The sequence below is a fragment of the Coptis chinensis genome, chromosome 7 (genome assembly GCF_015680905.1).
Source record: "Coptis chinensis isolate HL-2020 chromosome 7, ASM1568090v1, whole genome shotgun sequence".
Classification (NCBI taxonomy): domain Eukaryota; kingdom Viridiplantae; phylum Streptophyta; class Magnoliopsida; order Ranunculales; family Ranunculaceae; genus Coptis; species Coptis chinensis.
Window position 1 is genome coordinate 80,578,967 of NC_141462.1, and position 18,378 is coordinate 80,597,344.

Consider the following 18,378-nt stretch of genomic DNA (forward strand, 5'->3'; position numbering starts at 1 on the left):
TAATAATCTTATCCCAAGCTCAGTACAGCTTTGTTTCAATAGAGTCTAGACAAAGTTGTATAACTTATTTGCTATCTATTAATGATATGTCTATTTCCTTAAAAAAAAAAAAAAAAAAAAAACCGAAGGAGGAGAGAATGTTGCAATTCACAAAGATGCTCTCATTGCTTTTCTCTGAAAGCTGCTTTGTGACGATAGTTATAGAAATGCCTAGCTGAAGCCTGAAGGTGAGCCTTCCATTGCTTGAGTACATTAGGTAGATGTTGTGAATTGGGTAAAATTGTTGAGATTAAATAAGGGGCACACACCCTTGGTTTTACCTTGGTGAAGGGGTGCACGTCGACCCCTAGTCTTTCATAGCAGAGTTTCTCCAGGAAGGGCACACATCAGTATTGGAAGTTGATTCTTCATAAAGGGCGCACACCCCCATGCCTTTGCACATGTAAAGTTTCGGTTTTTTGAAGATAAACTGAGATGATTCGGAATTTTGTCTTACACTGAAATTTTGGATTACTATATAAAAGAAGTTAGAGTTTTGACCCAAAACTAAGCTAATGAGGAGAAGAAAAGAGAGAGATTTGAGAGAGCATTCTTTGTGAGTGATTGAGAGTTGATTGGTGTGTACAATCAAAACAAATTCTCTTCTAATATTCTTGTTCATCTAGTAGAACCATCGATCTCACCGTATGGATGTAGGCATATTGCCGAACCACCTTAAATTCTTGTGTTATGGTGTGTGTTCTTTTACTTCATCTCTTTATTTGTTTATGCTTTACTAGTTGATATTGTTATTTGGGTTATGCTTGGATTATTGTTAGAACACTTGTATTGATTAAAGCTCACATCTTTGTGTACGTGGCTGATCTTGTTTGTGTATACTCACTTCCGCATTGATTCACAACAGTAGACTTAAAGAAATTGATGCTTATATTCGGTCATATGCAATCCAATACAAGTTAATTAGGCAAATTCCCATTGTGAATAATCAAAAAATACAAAATTTCCACACTTGAAGATGATCTTGGTAGTGCCGAGATCCTCTTACCAAATTTCATTAGTTGCCTCGACTATCAGGTGCCTTTGAGTTGATGATCAATTTTTCCAAGGCAATTGCATTCCTCAACATATATTTGAATATGTCAAGTTCAATTAAACGGCCTAGGATACCTGGATTCTCAACTCAAATCTCCATAAATCTCAGTTGATACAAGTTGCACTTACAAGAAATTGGTCCCAAAACCCATTTTTGAGTTAAAATCAGTCTCAAAACCAGCGATTTTTTTTAATCACTCTCAAGGACAAATTTCGGGTGAAAATAACCTAGAAAACCAATTTTCAAGTAAAAATAACCCTTAAGGACAAATGACTCGGATTTGAAATAAATATTTTTCAATTTGACCCTTTCTACCGTTTTTCTATGAACAATGAGTATTCATACCTTATGCTGATGTATGAACAATGATTGTCCATATCCAAAATAGGTGAACGTACCTCATACAATATATTGATGGATAAACAATGATTGTTGATAGCTTATGTTGATGTATGTACAATGATTGTTTATACCCTAAATAGGTATGAACAATGATTGTTCATATTCCAATAAATGTTATTATTAATCATACATTATGTTGAGGTATGAATATTGATTGTTCATAACCCAAATAGGTATGAACAATAATTGTTCATAACTCATGTTGATGTATTTACCCCAAATATAGATATGAACAATCATTGTTCATATTCTAATAAGTACGTATTCTTATTGATCATACATTATGTTGAGGTATGAACATTGATTGTTTATACCCCAAATAGGAATGAACAATGATTGTTCATAGTTCATGTTGATGTATAAACAATGATTGTTCATTGTTCATGTTGAGGTATAAACAATGATTGTTCATACTCCAATAGGTATTTTTACTGATCATACATTATGTTGAGGTATAAACAGTAATTGTTCATACCCCAAATAGGTATGAACATACAATCAACAATGATTGTTCATATGAACAATAAGTGTTCATAGCTCATATTAAAGTATGAATAGTGATTGTTCATACCCAAAATAGGTATGAACAATGATTCTTCACATTATATATACCGGTTCGTTTTGATTGGGTCTGGCCGTTTATTATTTATTCGAGGATTATACTCAACTTTTCATCTACGAGCCGTTTTTAATTTCGTGTCAAGGGTATATTTGACATTTTATCTATCCGGTCCTTGTGAGTGATTAAAAAAAAACAATATGGTTCTAAGAGTTACTTTTTCCCATATGTCCCCCCAAGAGTCATTCCATGTTAAGTTTAACTAGCCATTTGGCCTGGCCTATGGCCGGACTTGCTACATAGATAGTTAATGACTCAAAAATCTAAAGTCCACTTAAATAAATAATATATGTATATTGATAGCTAATGATTTATTGGGTTTACTTTGTCTCCAGTACGTTAAAAGTTTAGTCAATTGGAGAAATAAGCACAATTATGAGAATGGATTTTTCCTCGCGGTGTACTGTGATTTCATCAATATTAATCTAAAGAGCGAGAAATAAAATGTGTGCAAAAGAAAATAAAAGAAAAATTAAATAAATATGTACAAACCGATTATTTAAAAAAAAAAAAATCCTGTGAAAAAAAAAATGTATATACAATTAGATCCTAGGGTGACTCAAACATGTATTCATATTCAACAAATTTGAAAACCATTTTCCAATTTTGTCATCCTTTACAATATAAACATATGACTACAATGGAAAAGGATAAAAAAAGTACATAGGTGACTCTTTTATAGTAAAAGTCCTATGCCATGAAGAGGATAACGGAGAATGTATTCAGCCAGTACCAAGAGCTCCTATGCCATAATGATTTCTCCAGAGTGATTGGAATCAATCCCGCGCCTTCTTAAATCCCGAGTACTTGCAAACCCGCATTGTTACTACAATTTCTTTATGCTCTTGAAAGAGTACAACCTTCCTCGTTCAGCCACCTATAACATGAACTATTATCCCAAGTACTTGCAAACCCGCATTGTTACTGCAATTGCTTTTAAGCTCTTGAAAGAGTACAAAGTTAGCAAGTTGAGCAGCAGAGGTTGCATAGAAGAGTATTTTTAGAAAGAATTAATCCAGAGAATCATGCGCTTGTGGTAAGCCTTTACAATGACATTTTGCTTAATGTTACTAAAGCTTCTCTATTCCATTGCCATTTCTTACATATAGTTTTGGTTATCTGCGATCGGCATATAGTTGCCTTGTACTGATGTTCCTACGTTATTACTGAATAAGTTTGTATGCTACTGAATTGCATAGGTATTCTTATACCGTTCATCTGATGTCTAGCAGCAGTAGAATTAATCATATAACTCAATGGTTAGAACATTTGGTGTTGACTTCATTCTACATATCGAAAAAGAACTTATACGAAAGTGAATAATTTAATAACCTTGGCCAAGTCAGTTTTAAAACAGACCAAGACAAAGATCTTAATATCTTATATACCTTCGCCCTCCTTTATTAGCAATGTCAACATATAACATGGGACCGCATCATATGCACAAATGACTAGCTAGAAGTACCAACCCACTGTATGAGAGTTCCTAGGGACAAACTGAGAGTTGCAAAGATAGCTTCTTAATATTAAAAGTAAATCCTTGAGAAGATTAAAGATGCAAAATAGCTTATTAGGATAGAATCCAAGGAGTTAGAGAAAAAGTCAACCAAAATCAATAAAAAAAAATGAAGAAAAAAATGTAGAATCTTGCATAATAAACAATTAAACACAGCCAGGAAACAAAGGTCTGTTTCGAGACTTGCCATTAGCGATCTCAAATGCTCGTAAAAAGAAAATAAAATAGTTCCACTATATCAAAAGGGGAAAGTTTACAATTATCAAAAAGCTCGTACATGATGACCAAGTCCCGTGATTATCAATAGCAGTGCTACAAACCCTGCAAGTTGTAACTGTATGTGCCACATATGGAGGAACACATGTCAAAAGACCCATCTTGACATGTGTTAAAATACTTCAGTCAGCATGTGTCCACTTCATGGCTTACATGATCCTAACTAACATAATCCTGCTTGGTACCCAAACACCAAAGCATCTACCCACATGAAACATAGTTACCAGATTCGTCCATACCCCCTGCGTTTCCCGTATCGGTTCGTCCGTACCCTTTTAGGGTACTTTTGCAATTTGCGAATCCAAACACTAATTTCAGCAAATTAATGTCTCCAATTGTTATGGAAGAAGAGCAAGAATGAAGAAAATAACTGGCAGCAGAGAATAGAAAAAATTACCATGGAATACTAACCTTTCTTTATCACTGCAGTCTTATGTCTCTCTCCCTCTCTCTTGTAATAATCTACTTCCTGTTAGATGTTGTATTTCATTCTTTATGCCCGTAATGCGATTAATCGTTCATGAATGTTTCAAGCTTTAATTGTTCTGACCTTTTGTTCCAATATGTTTTCAATCTAAGTTACATTGACACGGGTATATGTATCCATATCCAACACTAACACACAGTGTTCGACAAACTATATATATATATATAGTCTCATAAAAACATATTATAGCGAATTACGACTCCAAATAACTTATCCACTAACTTATCTTGATAAGATTTAATTGTTTCAAAAGCAATTAAACTATTTCGTGATATCCAAAGTCAAAATTCAGCCCATCCAAATAAGATTGTGCTACTAATGCACGTTATTACTTGAACAAATGAATAGTCCTATAGATAAACTGGTTAATATTTACCAATTCAACTTTCAATAAAAACAAAAAGGAAAAAAAAATATAGTTGAGTATGCTTAGATGTGTCTCTTACAATCTCATCGATTTCCCAGCTTTTGAGCTTTAGTGAAGGTCATAGATCAAGCATCAGATAGGCAGAAGTTCCACCACCCTATCAATTAGAAAAACAAATAATAGCTGACATAATTAGAGATGTAGAGAGCAAATGGTATTCCCTCTTAACTATGAAGTTGCCTGATGATGAAGTGTCAGAGTAAATAGAGCACACTCAATGGAAGTCTGATCTAAAGGAACATAGCAAGAAATGGGAAGAGGAAGATAAAGAAGGAAATGAATGGAAAGAAACAAAAGGGCTTCATAATGCACTGTGCTGTGATTCTGTGATGAATCAAATCCCTCATCTATCCACTGGTGAACTAAGTAGACATTAGAGGGATAAAATGAAAACCCGTGATGTATGGGAACGATGTTGGAGGGTTGTTGATGGTTTGTAACATAAGTTCTTATTCCTGTATATTCTCATTCATCAGTGTAGATTATTAAAATTTCTGATTATATTTTGGGTCGTTAGAGTGTTAACATTGTCAGGCAGATGACTTTTAGGTTCATAGGAAGCTGATATCTATTCCATAGGGGCTACCACCTACTCTTTTAAAACGTTACTTGAACTAAATCAATGGAAATGACTAAATCATATGTCTGGATGAACAAAGAGGGAGATCAACTTCCATTGCAACAATCATCAAAGGAGTCGAAAAGAGAGGGGGGGATGACAGCTGCAAAATTAGTGTTGGAAAAAGAAACTATAAAGATTTTCTTCTTCGTTTTTCATTATTTTCAAAAAGCAATGCTTTATTAGTTTAAATATACAGAGCAAAAGATAGAAAACAATAACACAAAGAAAGATTGAAACTCAAGATGATCCCTAAAAAACCAAAGCACAAAACTTACCCTGCACCATCTTTTGCAAAGCCTCAATAACCAACGAATCTAACCCAACAAACACAGGATTCCTTGTCATAATTTTCGACACAATAGTCTGCTCTGGCCTCAACCCCTCTGCAATAACTCTTGTAGCAATATCCTAAACCCAAAAAAACACATTCATAACCCCAAACTAAAAAACATCAAAACCCAAACAAAACAACGCATTTTACACCACACCTTCTCAGTAACTATTCCAACGCATTCCAGATAAGCATTAGTATGTACAAATTTGACTTCCACATTAAATGGAAAGTGAGACTGACATATCCTTGTTCCAAAATGGACATAACCTGTAGAAGCCTCATCTACTACTTCATTTTCTTAATTGGAATATTGGATAGGGTAGTGAGGCGGTCAATGGTGGCTAACATATTAACATCTACGAATTATTGGAAAAGCTTATGTGTCCATCTAAGAGAAAAAAGGGGCTATAAACATATCAGTTCTACTAGTGTATGGTTATATGTACCTCTTAAAACATGATTAATTGTTCAAAAGGGGAAGGAGATGGGATTTCATAATTTCTGCTAGTGTATGGTTATATGTACCTCTTAAAACATGATTAATTGTTCAAAAGGGGAAGGATATGGGATTTCATAATTTTGATGCGTCAGGACACTAAAATCAAATTTTACTCGGCTGATGCCTTCTAACTGTCTAAAAAACTTGAACAGCTTACCATCATCCTATGGTATAAAAATCAATTTTAGATTCATTGTCTAATATACGTGCTTCACAACTTGGGCAAAAGATTAAAAAAAAATTGAATCATCTTTGCAACACAGGAATAATAAGAATAGACATACTAACTATGAAGAATGGAATAATATGAAAATAGTTACCAGTCGATCCCGCTCAAGTAGAGACACCATATGTCAAACTTTCTGGTCCTTCCCATGTTTTTTCTTTAATCGTTCACACTCCTTGGAAATGAAAAACTGATATGCACTTCTCGTTCCCAGGGGTGCGTCTTGTTCCTTCTTATTTGTTTCTTGGATGTGGATTTTGAAGTTGGTTTAGTTAACAATACCTGCAAGATCTCAAATGAATCCAAGAAGATGATGATGCCACCGAATAAAAAGAAGATAAATTTGAAGTTTGAGTTCTAATATCATAAAACAAAAATGAAATTCAGTACAGAGGGATTTGGGAGGTGTTGCCAGAGAACAGCATCTTCTGTAATTTTGATATCACTCTATCATCCTGAACAATTTCTTAGTTTAATTTTGGAAGAAGAGAAGAATAAGAGAGAGGGTTATACCTTTCCCATAAATCCCATAAGAAGACCCTAATCACACTTCCAATGTCAGGGTCCCCTTTGTAAATCGCATTCCTTGAGGAAACTAAATAAATTTTTAACAAATAAATAAAACACAAAAAGAAAAGATTAAGATCTAGATAATGGAACCTGATATCTGTAAATATTGAGCCCGCCAATTTGGAAGAAGTTGTTGTTCTTCTTTTGCTGTTTTCCAATGGCTCGATAGTGTTTTCGATCAATATTTATTTGGTTTTTGATTTTGAGATAGAGAAGAAAGATGGGTTGGAGGAGAATTTTTAATGTCCTAATTAATCATGGCTTTAATGGGGAGGGCTTGGAGCACCCGAAGGGTTTGTAACTCTGGAGAACGAAGGGTTTTTCGTTTATTTCCGCAGTTAATTAAGACTCTAATTATCAATTCATATCCGGAAAATAGAGATCATTAAAGACTATACACTGCACTTAACTAAGAAAATAGTTAAGAAAAAGTTGAATATTAAGGTCTTTCTAGTGAATAATAAAACAAAAAATGGTGTTAAGATCATCCAAAAATTCGAACTTTAGGCACTACCGAAACATGCAAAAAAAATTCAATCCATGAAAAAACTCAACTCCATAAGCACTTATGTTGTAAAAAAATTCAAATCCATCTCAAAACCCTCAAAAAATTAGAGCTATCGTGAAATGACAATGAATATAAATCAGAAGCATCATATCCCAAAATATTGGGTACTAAACATAAAGTTGAAAACAACGGAACCTCACCTCAAAGCCAATGGATTCTTCAGGACCACACAAATAGATATTACAAAAAAACATATAGTATATATCCCAATAGCAAGTAAGAAAGAGGTAAACAAAAGATGTGTTCAAATATAGACACACACTCACCTCTTGCATTACTTCAAACAATAAATATGGCTGTATTCGTAAGCCATTAAGCTAACACCTAACAAATCTCCTGATAAAGAACAACATGCATTACTTGTTCTAGACAACACAAATATTGTAAATAGATTTTTTTTTCTTTTTTTCTAAAAACAATTCTGAAAAGGTTGGGGATTAAAGGTGACTGAACCTGCATTCAATTGAAATATATCACAAATACTTCCAAGAGAATCCTCCTCCACCATGCATTAAAGGACAAAAAAGCATCATCAGCCGCATTTGTATACTTTGCTAGCATGTATGCTGCCCAATCTGTTTTTCTGAACCCATGACGAATCATGTAATTGCTGAAAAGAATGTAGAGTTTAACAACAAACATTTATTCCATGCATACATGAAGAGCGAGAGTGAGTGAGAAACCCAAATGATGAAGGGGAATATCCATGGGACACAAATGAAAATGAGTGAAACCTAGGAGAGAAAATATTCATAATTTTGGGTGGGGTTGTCGGTAACTTGGCCTGTTCTAGAATATTGTACGTTTGCTTCACAATTGACTCGTCTATCCAGCCAAGATGGTATGACATGTCGACAGCCATAACCTGCACATCAAGATACAACGTTCTTCAACACGAACAAACTAAAATTCAGAATCGATACAGTGAAAGGAACTCACTGATTGGGAAATACCGTTCCAGGCTGATAGCTTCTCCACGAAACCAATCGACCAGAAATAAACCCAGTCTCTATTGCCTGAAAAAGAAAAATGGTGATATGTTATAGAATTTACTCAATATGATGTGGTTTTTTATTCTGACAATGATGATAGAGTTGCTATTCATACAAGGCTAGAATAAGCTGACAGGGCTTATAAACCTATTGGAATAACAAAGGCAATTTAACATAAGACAAGGCTGCTAGGTCCATTCTCTTTCAAGGCATAAAGTTAAAGATGGGTACCTTTTCCAATATTTTGGGACGTATGGCCAAAGAGATGCACGTCCACAGATTTCCATAAGACTATTTTGTCAATTGAAGTCGTTTTCTTCCAATGGTAGGGATTATATCTATCTTTTATGTACTTTGTGCCTAGATCAGGCGAAATCGGGGAAATGGCTTGGGCACAAGGAAATTCACTCATTATGTTTTCTTCGAGTTGTATCTCCATTGTACTTGTGGGGCACTCAAGTTACCTTCTTTCCAGTTCTTGTGAAGCATTCACCCTTTACTGACCAGGGGAGAAAACTTATCATCTGAATTTAAAGAATAGATGATAGGAGATACTTATAGAACGTACAATATTCTAGAACAGGCCAAGTTACCGACAACTTAACGTACAACCTTTCCGATTCTTGAGCTTATCATTCCACACCAAAATAATTAAACAAAGAAGTCATGGTCAGCTATTTTCAAAGGCTCAAACTGTATCCAATGCCTACCTCCTACTCTCCTAGCAGTGGTTTCGAGTGACTCTGCTCAGTTTCAAATTTTCGCTCCCTTTGAGAGAACTTGTCTAATCACCTTCTACGATTGAAAGTTTGAAACAACGTTGGACTCTTCTTGATTCGCTTTATGTTGGATGGATATTACATATTCACGATGGTCAGCCATCACGAACACTTCTTTAAACGGTAAATTTGAGGATGTTATGGTATAGATAAAGTTAACTATAAAAAATTTCATCGACAGATATGAGTTCTACTTTTAGGTTATTAGCCATTACCTTGTGAATAATTAGTTTCGAATCTCGGCTATTCTTCGTTGATCCAGCAGTCTTCTTTGTTTCCCAACGCCTGACTATCAACCTCAGTTCACCTTCCGCTCAGTCTTCTTTGTATATTAAAGAATGGTTTTTTGTTTCTCTGGTTTTTTTTCTAGAGAGAGAGAGGCGGAGAATAAACGAAGTGTTTTAAGAGAATATGGAAATAAGTTTTTATTTATTTTGGATTACCCGAACAATTGAAATCGACAAAAAAGGGCGTAGAATTTATTTTTTTATGAAAAATCTGATGTGTCAGTCTCAGAGAAAAAAAGGGGGTTGATGTGGGTCACTGGGAGCATTCTCAACTACTCAGTATTAATGGTCTTTGATTAAACAAAAGACAGAGTTGCAAAACTTAAATCTATAATACAAAACAGCTCAGTTTTTAAGCAAAATTATAAGACTTAAGTGGTGGTTCTGATTTTCTCGGGATCCGTGCTAATACTTGAAGAGTCCTATTTACCTAATACTAAAGAGTCTGCTTAAAGGCTTAAGTGATGGTCCTCATTTTACAAAACAGCTCAATTTTTAAGCAAAATTATAAGACTTAAGTGGTGGTTCTGATTTTCTTGGGATCCGTGCTAATACTTGAAGAGTCCTATTTACCTAATACTAAAGAGTCTGCTTAAAGGCTTAAGTGATGGTCCTCATTTTCTCGGGATCCGTACTAATGTTTGAAGAGTCCTATTTACCTAATACTCTAAAATAGGCAAAAACCTCCAAAATATATTTACCTAATACTAAAGTGTCTGCTTGAAGAGTTCTATTTACCTAATACTCTAAAATAGACAAAAACCTCCAAAACTTACTAAACCTCCAAAACCCAAACTAAAAACCTCTAAAACCCCTTTTCTTCACGTAAACAGGTGTAGTTATTTCACATATTAAATTATATAATTATTTCATTGTTTAAATACCCCTATAGCTTCTCCTACCGTTCGAGAAACGTGTATAAATTGAATATGGATTACACAATGAATAAACAGTTAAAGTTGTCTACGTACACTCCGCTTCTGGATGAACAAATTGTTCTCAATACATATACTCGGCTAAGATGATTTTCTAAGGCATATTCAATTAAGGGTATCGCAATGACACTAACAAGTTCAATTTAAATGTCAAAGAAAAAAAAATGGTAATTCTACTGTAAAAGTTAAATTTACGTGTATTCATTTAATTATGACTCGAGTGGCGTAACAGCTCAGTTTTTCAGCAGAGTTATAAAGGCTTAACTGGTGGTCCTGATTTCCTCGGGATATGTATTGTAATAGGTTAATTTTTTTTAAGAGTCCTACTTGATTAGTACTTTCCAACTTTCGTTTATTTCACAAAAGTACCTATTTCTCTTCACGGCAAGTTTTTTTCTTCCGAAACTATTAACAAAAGTACTAAAGGTGGGGATATCAAAGACCATTAATACTGAGTAGTTGAGAATGCTCCCAGTGACCCACGTCAGCCCCCATTTTTTCTCTGAGACTGACACATCAGATTTTACAATAATTCGGCATAAAATAAGGAATTCTACGCCCTTTTTTACCTGTTTCAATTGTTCGTGACCCAAAATAGATAAAAAAAAAAACAAAACCCCTTTTCATAATCTCTTTTCAATTGCAACTCTGGAAAAAAAAAATCATCTCTCCAAACTCTCTCTTATTCTTCTTCCAAAATTAAATCAAACTATTACCATAACCTTACTAACATTATTGAAGTTTCAAGTCTCTCTCACACAGAAAAAAGGTCATGGAGTGAAGATGATTTACAATGGGAAATCTGTTGATTTGACTCCTGAATTCATCCTTAAACTGCAAATCCAAAAGAAACACAGCTAGCAGTTCAATATATCATGAACTACACAACTCAATTGAAAATAAGTTGCTTATAAAAGACCATCAAGGATTTGATGAACGCACTTCAATGCTTCCATCTCTATCGGCCTTCTTTATGGTTAGTGTATTAAGATTAGAAGAACTTCTCAGCAGTGATAGTAATCCTGGGAGGTCCCATTTGATAGTGTCACATACTGTTGCTTTATATATCTATCATGTTCTACATCTGTTATAGATAAAGGTCTCATATTGGATTATAAGCATCATCCCTCGAGTCTTCTAAGTTTGTTAGATTGAAGTTTCTTCTATGCGCCATAAACACTTTCTACTGAGATGCTGAATGGATAGTCTTCTCTGCTATCATAATAAGGTGCTGGATTTGATGATGAGAAGTCACTGTTCATGTCCTGAGGATGAGCCCTGGAGAAAAGATTTGGCCGATCTACTATTTTTGTTGCATCGACACTTATGGAACATGGTGGTGTCCCTCGGTCGATTCTCTCCGAGACTCTCTTTTAAAGAAGCTATCCATGTTATTAGTGTGGGTTATGAGGACAAGTCGGTTGGGGAAGGGAGGTATCTTCTTTCAATGGCTTCATGTTTGTAGTTGATCTTGCTTAGTTCTTTCTTCATATGGAATATAAATTTATCCATGCTAAAAACATTTTGGTTCTCTATGTTCACTTAAATAGTTCTACTTTTAAAGTTTATGATAACTTCTGGACTCTGCAGATTGGATGGATCTATGGTTCTGTTATAGAAGATATTCTAACAGGATTCAAAATGCATGCCCGTGGTTGGTGATCAATATACTACATGCCTCATCCCCCAGCCTTTAAAGGGTCTGCTCCTATTAATCTTTCAGATCGTCTGAATCAAGTGCTTCAGTGGGCTCTGGGTTCTGTTGAAATTCTCCTCAATCGACATTGCCCCATATGGTATGGTTATGGTGGAAGGTTGAAATGGCTCGAGAGATTGCATATATCAACACCACTATTTACCCTATCACAGCCATTCCTCTACTTGCTTATTGTACTTTTCCAGCTGTGTGTCTGCTCCCTGGGAAGTTCATCATTCCACAGGTAATGACGATTGTCCTCCCATATGATGTCTAAGGTCACCAACAAGTTGAATACCCTGTTTGAATACTTAAATGCTGAGTGTAGGAACTAGTATTCATTTCCAGCTAAATTCATATTTTTTAAAGATTTTTGGATGTCTAGGGTCACCAGCAAGATGAATACCCTGTTTGAATACTTAAATGCCGAGTGTAGGAGCAGGTATTCATTTCCAGCTAAATGTTCTGATAGATTTAGCCATGTCATGTTTTCATTTCAAATATCTTCAGCGACGTACTACTTAAGATCCGTATACTAAGAAGTAAACTTAACCTAATGAGGATTACCTTAATTTCCAATTCATTTAAAAGCGACCAAAAACTCCAGCATTCAAGAAGTTATTGATAGCACATGCATCACATTCTTTTGGATATTATGTTGTACAGTTCAATGCTTTCCAAAGCGCTTGGGCTTGCTAACTTTAAGGAACAAATTTGAATGTCAGTATATAGGTTCCAATCGGAGATAATGTCTTTACCTATTGAGCTCTTTCTTTAATTGGGGTTTCATGATATATTTGAGTTAGATAATCCTAATGCGATTGTTGTTTGATTTTGAAATAGTATTGAATTAAGTTGATGTGTTTTCGAGTTATAGGAAGCGAGGGTTTTATGGGGGAGATTCTTTTTTTCTTTTTTTCCCTTTAAAAAAGTCCTAAATCTCTCCATCTCCAGCATTCTGTTTTCGCAATACTCTCATGGCGAAACATTTCGGTTGGAAAGAAAATGTCTGTACATTCTCTCCCCTAAAAGCTTTAAACTGCGCATTTCAGGTAGTTTCTCTTTTGTAACTCTTAGCATTTCCCAGTATATCATTTTGTTTCATAGTTTCCCTTTTCAGTACCCATTTCTCTAAATTGCTCTGTTTTAAGTTATAATAGATTGCTTTTGGTTCACTTAACAAGTTCGCAATATTTCCATTATTTGATTTTTTTTTTCCAAGTGTGTATTTCCATTTGATAGTTTTATAAAGATATTTGTTGTGGAACTTGAATAGATTATTTATTTCTAGATCTTAATTTGGGGTTATTCTTTCAATATAGGTCATGTTCAGTTCATTTACCATTATATTGGTTGTTCATAATGTTCTTTGTATGTGCAATTGATGAGCTCGAATTTCGGTTTTGGTTACTATCAATGAAACCTTTTTGAAACCGTGAATTTACTTTAATGAACCTTTTAGGTTATCTGCAATCGATTGCTACAATTCTAACTTGGTAACCAGACTTTCCGTTTAACTGACCAGGTACGGTGTTTGTAAGTTTTTTGCTCATTTGTCCAAATTCACGATACTGAATTTAGAGTTTTAATTGCCCTATAATTTAATAGTTTTGTTGTGTTAGCAACTTTTTTTTTGCTCTGTAAGTGGAATTTGTATTAACTGTATGAAAAAGTAAAAACATTACAATTTTGTTGCAGTCTCTCAATTCTACTTAGTCTTAGAGACCAAACAGTAAAGGAGGCTACCCATTTCTAAATCTAAGATAGCTCAAATGGTGATCCTCAACTATTTATAGAGAAATGGAGACCTCCCAACAAAAGTTTCCATGACTCCTGGACCTAAAGTGGCATGCACCATGGTTGGCCATACAATTCGTTTGTGTTAACAAACTCCATAAAAGTTACAGGGTTTTGAACCATTGCTGATCGAAGTCCTTAAGTAAGCGATATAGTGTTGAACAAACTTTCAAGTTATCAACATGTAGTTACCCTTTTGCAAATTATACGGCTCTTCTAATGGTATCCATTGGTAAACACTCTTCTAATGTGTTTGCATCTCTTGAAGGAGAACTTTATCTTCACCTAGCTTGAAAGTAGGGTAAGTCCTTTTTCATTCTTCAACTTCAGGTCGTTGAAGTTGGAATATTGAGATGAATTAGATCTATTTCTAATTGGTGCTGGAATATTGGAATGTAATGATGGTTTATGCAGTGTCTGATAGCAAATTATCTTTTTAGTCTCAAATTAAGCAGAAAGTCTATTCATAAAACTAACAACTAAGACTATGAAGCACATACTATGTTTGTGAAGAAAGCAATGGTCAAGAGTTACTTAGTTTCTTAATCAAGAGAATTAGTATAGTAGATGGCGTGGAAGCTTTGGAGAAGGGGATATCTTATTGTGGCTTACTTATTCTGCGATGTTGTTGCTTAGAGTTTATTATCGTACTAAAACACAAATATGTCGAAGGGAAATTCTGTGTTTATGTTAGATGGATGGATTTAATTTCTCATTTTGTTAAGTTCCCAAATGATGGGGTAAATTCAAGGTCCATCCATCTTAAGTTCCCAATGTTGTTTTGATTAGTTTGTTAATCATGTTGTTATTTTGATTTAGGGTCCTAAAAAGTTGAATAATAAATACTGTATTAGTCTCATTTTTGAAATTGCATGGATAAAGGATCAGTATTATGTGAGGTTCGAGATTCTGTTCCCATAAATAATTGAGTCTTTGAGATGGTCCATTCCAAGCTTGTTTGTTGGTGTGTGCTCTCTCTCTCTTTTTGAAGGTTTACGTCTTTTTTATTGTGTGCATTATAATGTAACAAAATGAATCATTATTTGAAATCATAAAGTGAATAATTATTAGTACACTGATTGTATATCCCTATTGGTTTTATCCATGTCAAGTGAACCAGGTAAAATTTGCAGTTTGAATGTTGCTTATGAAACATTTTAAATTGGCTTTTTGAATGTCAAAAGAATTAAGTTGTGAACTTCCTTTTTTTTTTTAAAAAAAATAAAAAGGAAAATTTTTATATGGCAAGTAGGTATGTATAACTATTAAGTATATGTTTTTCAAATGAAACAAATGTCTTATAAAAAATCTAGGCACATTATAACTTTAGCCTTCTGAATGACTTGAAGATCGTACGCATCTCACTATGATATAATATAATGAGTTTTACATATATCAACTCTTCAATCATAGTGTATCTTATATCCTTATGTGCTTGGACTTCTAAAAATCCTACTTTTGTGTGTGCACTTAGGTTTATATTGACACACATACTACAATTAGAATCCTATCAGTAAAATATCGTATGAAATTTAGGGTACTGGTGGGTTTGTGAATACATTCTTTTGGTGACCCTTTCTATTGAGTAAAAATTTTCTAAAATTTTGCATGTGTAGGAATCACCCTCAAGAAAGAGATAATATCTAATTGCATGACTTTTTGTGACAAGAAAACCATTTTCATTTATAGGAGATACTTTTTTTTTGGATTCATTTGAGAAATAGCTAACCATTTCCAGTGATGAACATTAACTGATGAACTGATTGTTTGCTTCCGCAATCAAAGCATGTTCCACTTCCTGCTTTAGAAATCTGACTATACTTGATAGAAGTACCACATTCCCTCACCCCTACACATATACTTGATAGAAATCTAGCTCCTTAATGGACATATGATTTTAATTAGTTTGAGTAGATATTTCTTGGGAATGAATTTGTTGTCGTAGTATTGTGAGTTTGTAGTTAGTCTTGGAGTAGTTCAATATTGTCTTTTGGATGTTCATTTTGGTTTAGGTTTTGAAAATATTGTAGTTAAATTCAGCAAAGAAATAACATTGTGTTTTTTTCGTAGATGGATTTTAGCAATGCTAAACATCAGGATTCTTGGATGTAATTTTTGTGGCTCTCTTTTGTTGTGTATTTAACTTGCAGCTATACCTATATTTGGTTGACGCCGCTATTATATTCATCAAACCAATTCACAAGGAAGCAACCGATTATTCTTGACATGCAATGGAAAGAAGGTAGTAGGGTGGGAAAGAATAATGAAAAGGAAATGGTTGATGCCACGAAACAACATGCTTTGGTGGAGAAAACCGCAGAAGACAGCCGAAGCATTTGGTTAAAATACTAACGTTGTATAGCAAGGCCTCCAGTGAGGTTTCTAATGAACATAGCAGGGTGTCATGGTTATAATTTCATGATGATTTTTTTAATTGTCAAAGTTGATTCATGGTTGACGATCATTTTGTAATCCTATAGGGTTTAATAATCAATATTTACTTATGTTGTAATTGAAAGTGTTAATATTTTTGTTGGAATCCAGTATTTTCATTTATCGGGAAAAAAAGAAAATCCAGTATTTTCTATATATGACAGGTCTACTGTGAAGAAACCCATTACTCTCAAGCCATTTTTCATATAAGGTTGGAACGTTACCCCATTTCCATTTGTTTCGGTTGAAAATTTTAATTTTTTTAAGTCATTAGTCTGAACTCCTAGCTTTTCCTTTTACTTGGTATTATGTCTTATATTCCAAGGAAATTCACAACACCAAATGATTCAAGACTGTGCATGTACATCAAGGGGCGGGTGGGACAACAGAGCTATCAATTCCTAGACTGAAACTTATGTGTATTGTGTACCAATGGCGGCCCAATGCTAATACGCAAGCACCATGTTTTGTCATCTCTTAAAAGCAAATTCAAGAGTTGGAAAGGAAAACCAGTCCTATCAATAATGTTTCTATGCAATTATGCCATGCTATCCAAAGTCAACTTTAAAAAATGGGAAGTCCTATCACAAATATGCCCAAAACAACTTCAAAACTTTCAATTGGATTCCGCCGGAGCACAAATATAAGTGGCATGGCTTAAAAACCCTCCTCCAGGAAGAAGCAATTTTACTTAGTAATATCATCTAATAGCATTAAGGATGTGCGTTCTTCATAACTTCTTCATAATTTGTTATTGTGCTCGAGCTAATCAACTATTAATGTAGTAAGCCGGCCACTGGCCGGCATATTGGCTAGTGTATTGTAATAGGTTAATTTTTTTTAAGAGTCCTACTTGATTAGTACTTTCCAACTTTCGTTTATTTCACAAAAGTACCTATTTCTCTTCCGCGGCAAGTTTTTTTTTTTCAAACTATTAACAAAAGTACTAAAGGTGGGGGATCCAGTGAATGATGAACAAATAGAAGCTACAACGAGTTGATTCTCGATTAAGAATATAAAGCTTTCGACATCAAGATCAATACTTCCTCCTGGCTATGCAAACTTTAGACCAACTATTTGGTAAAACTTTAGACCAAGCAGTTTGTCTACCATTTTGATTTGCTACATGTGTTTCATATAGGTATGGTCATGTAGTAGTAGTGCAATGACACCTGCTTCCCCGTGTTTTCATGGTGCTAATTACTTGTTGAATTATGAATTTATGTACTTTGTCTTTGATGACTGAAAAGTTGGTAATGTGTTGGGTGAAGAGGCGAGTATAAGAAAAATGTGTAAGGATTCCAAATACTTGGTGTTCGGATGATATTCCAACATCAAGACTTCATTCTGCCTCTCGATCCCGATTTCTTGACATAGAAACTCTTCATTCTGCGCCTCGATCGATTGCCGACATAGAAACTTAAGGGGCGTTCTTTTGGTTGTTCATCAATACCAACATATATGTTCATTACCATAGAGTATAGGACTATCCGTCCATCTTTTTAAGTTGTCAATATTGTCAATTACATAATTATTGCATTATATGTTAGGGCGGGGATCCATTAAAATTTTCTATATTGCAAGAGAATTTATTCTTTGGTATGCTCTCATTAGTTGTGGGAAGCCGTGACTCATTTGAATATACCCCTGAATAGTCGGTAGAAAGTATAATGTAGTTGTCAAGTAATCAAGTTGTTGTCCATATTTGTGTTATATCATTTTTTCTATGTGCTTTACAAAGAGTTTCATACTAGGTGTTCTTAAGAGGAGTTTTCTGCCAATGGCATATGTTAAATTAAGGTAACCGGCAAATCAAATAA

The 18,378-nt window shown here is 34.4% G+C and overlaps 1 long non-coding RNA gene and 1 pseudogene across 1 annotated transcript; both read left to right on the forward strand.

Moving 5' to 3' along the window:
- The window catches only part of LOC147489228 (uncharacterized), a 49,261-nt pseudogene that overhangs the window by 3,418 nt on the left and 27,465 nt on the right, over window positions 1-18,378 (forward strand).
- Window positions 12,190-16,664, forward strand: LOC147489229 (uncharacterized). Its single transcript, XR_015200693.1, has 3 exons — window positions 12,190-12,572; window positions 13,206-13,853; window positions 16,276-16,664. It is a non-coding gene; the product is annotated as an uncharacterized LOC147489229 (long non-coding RNA).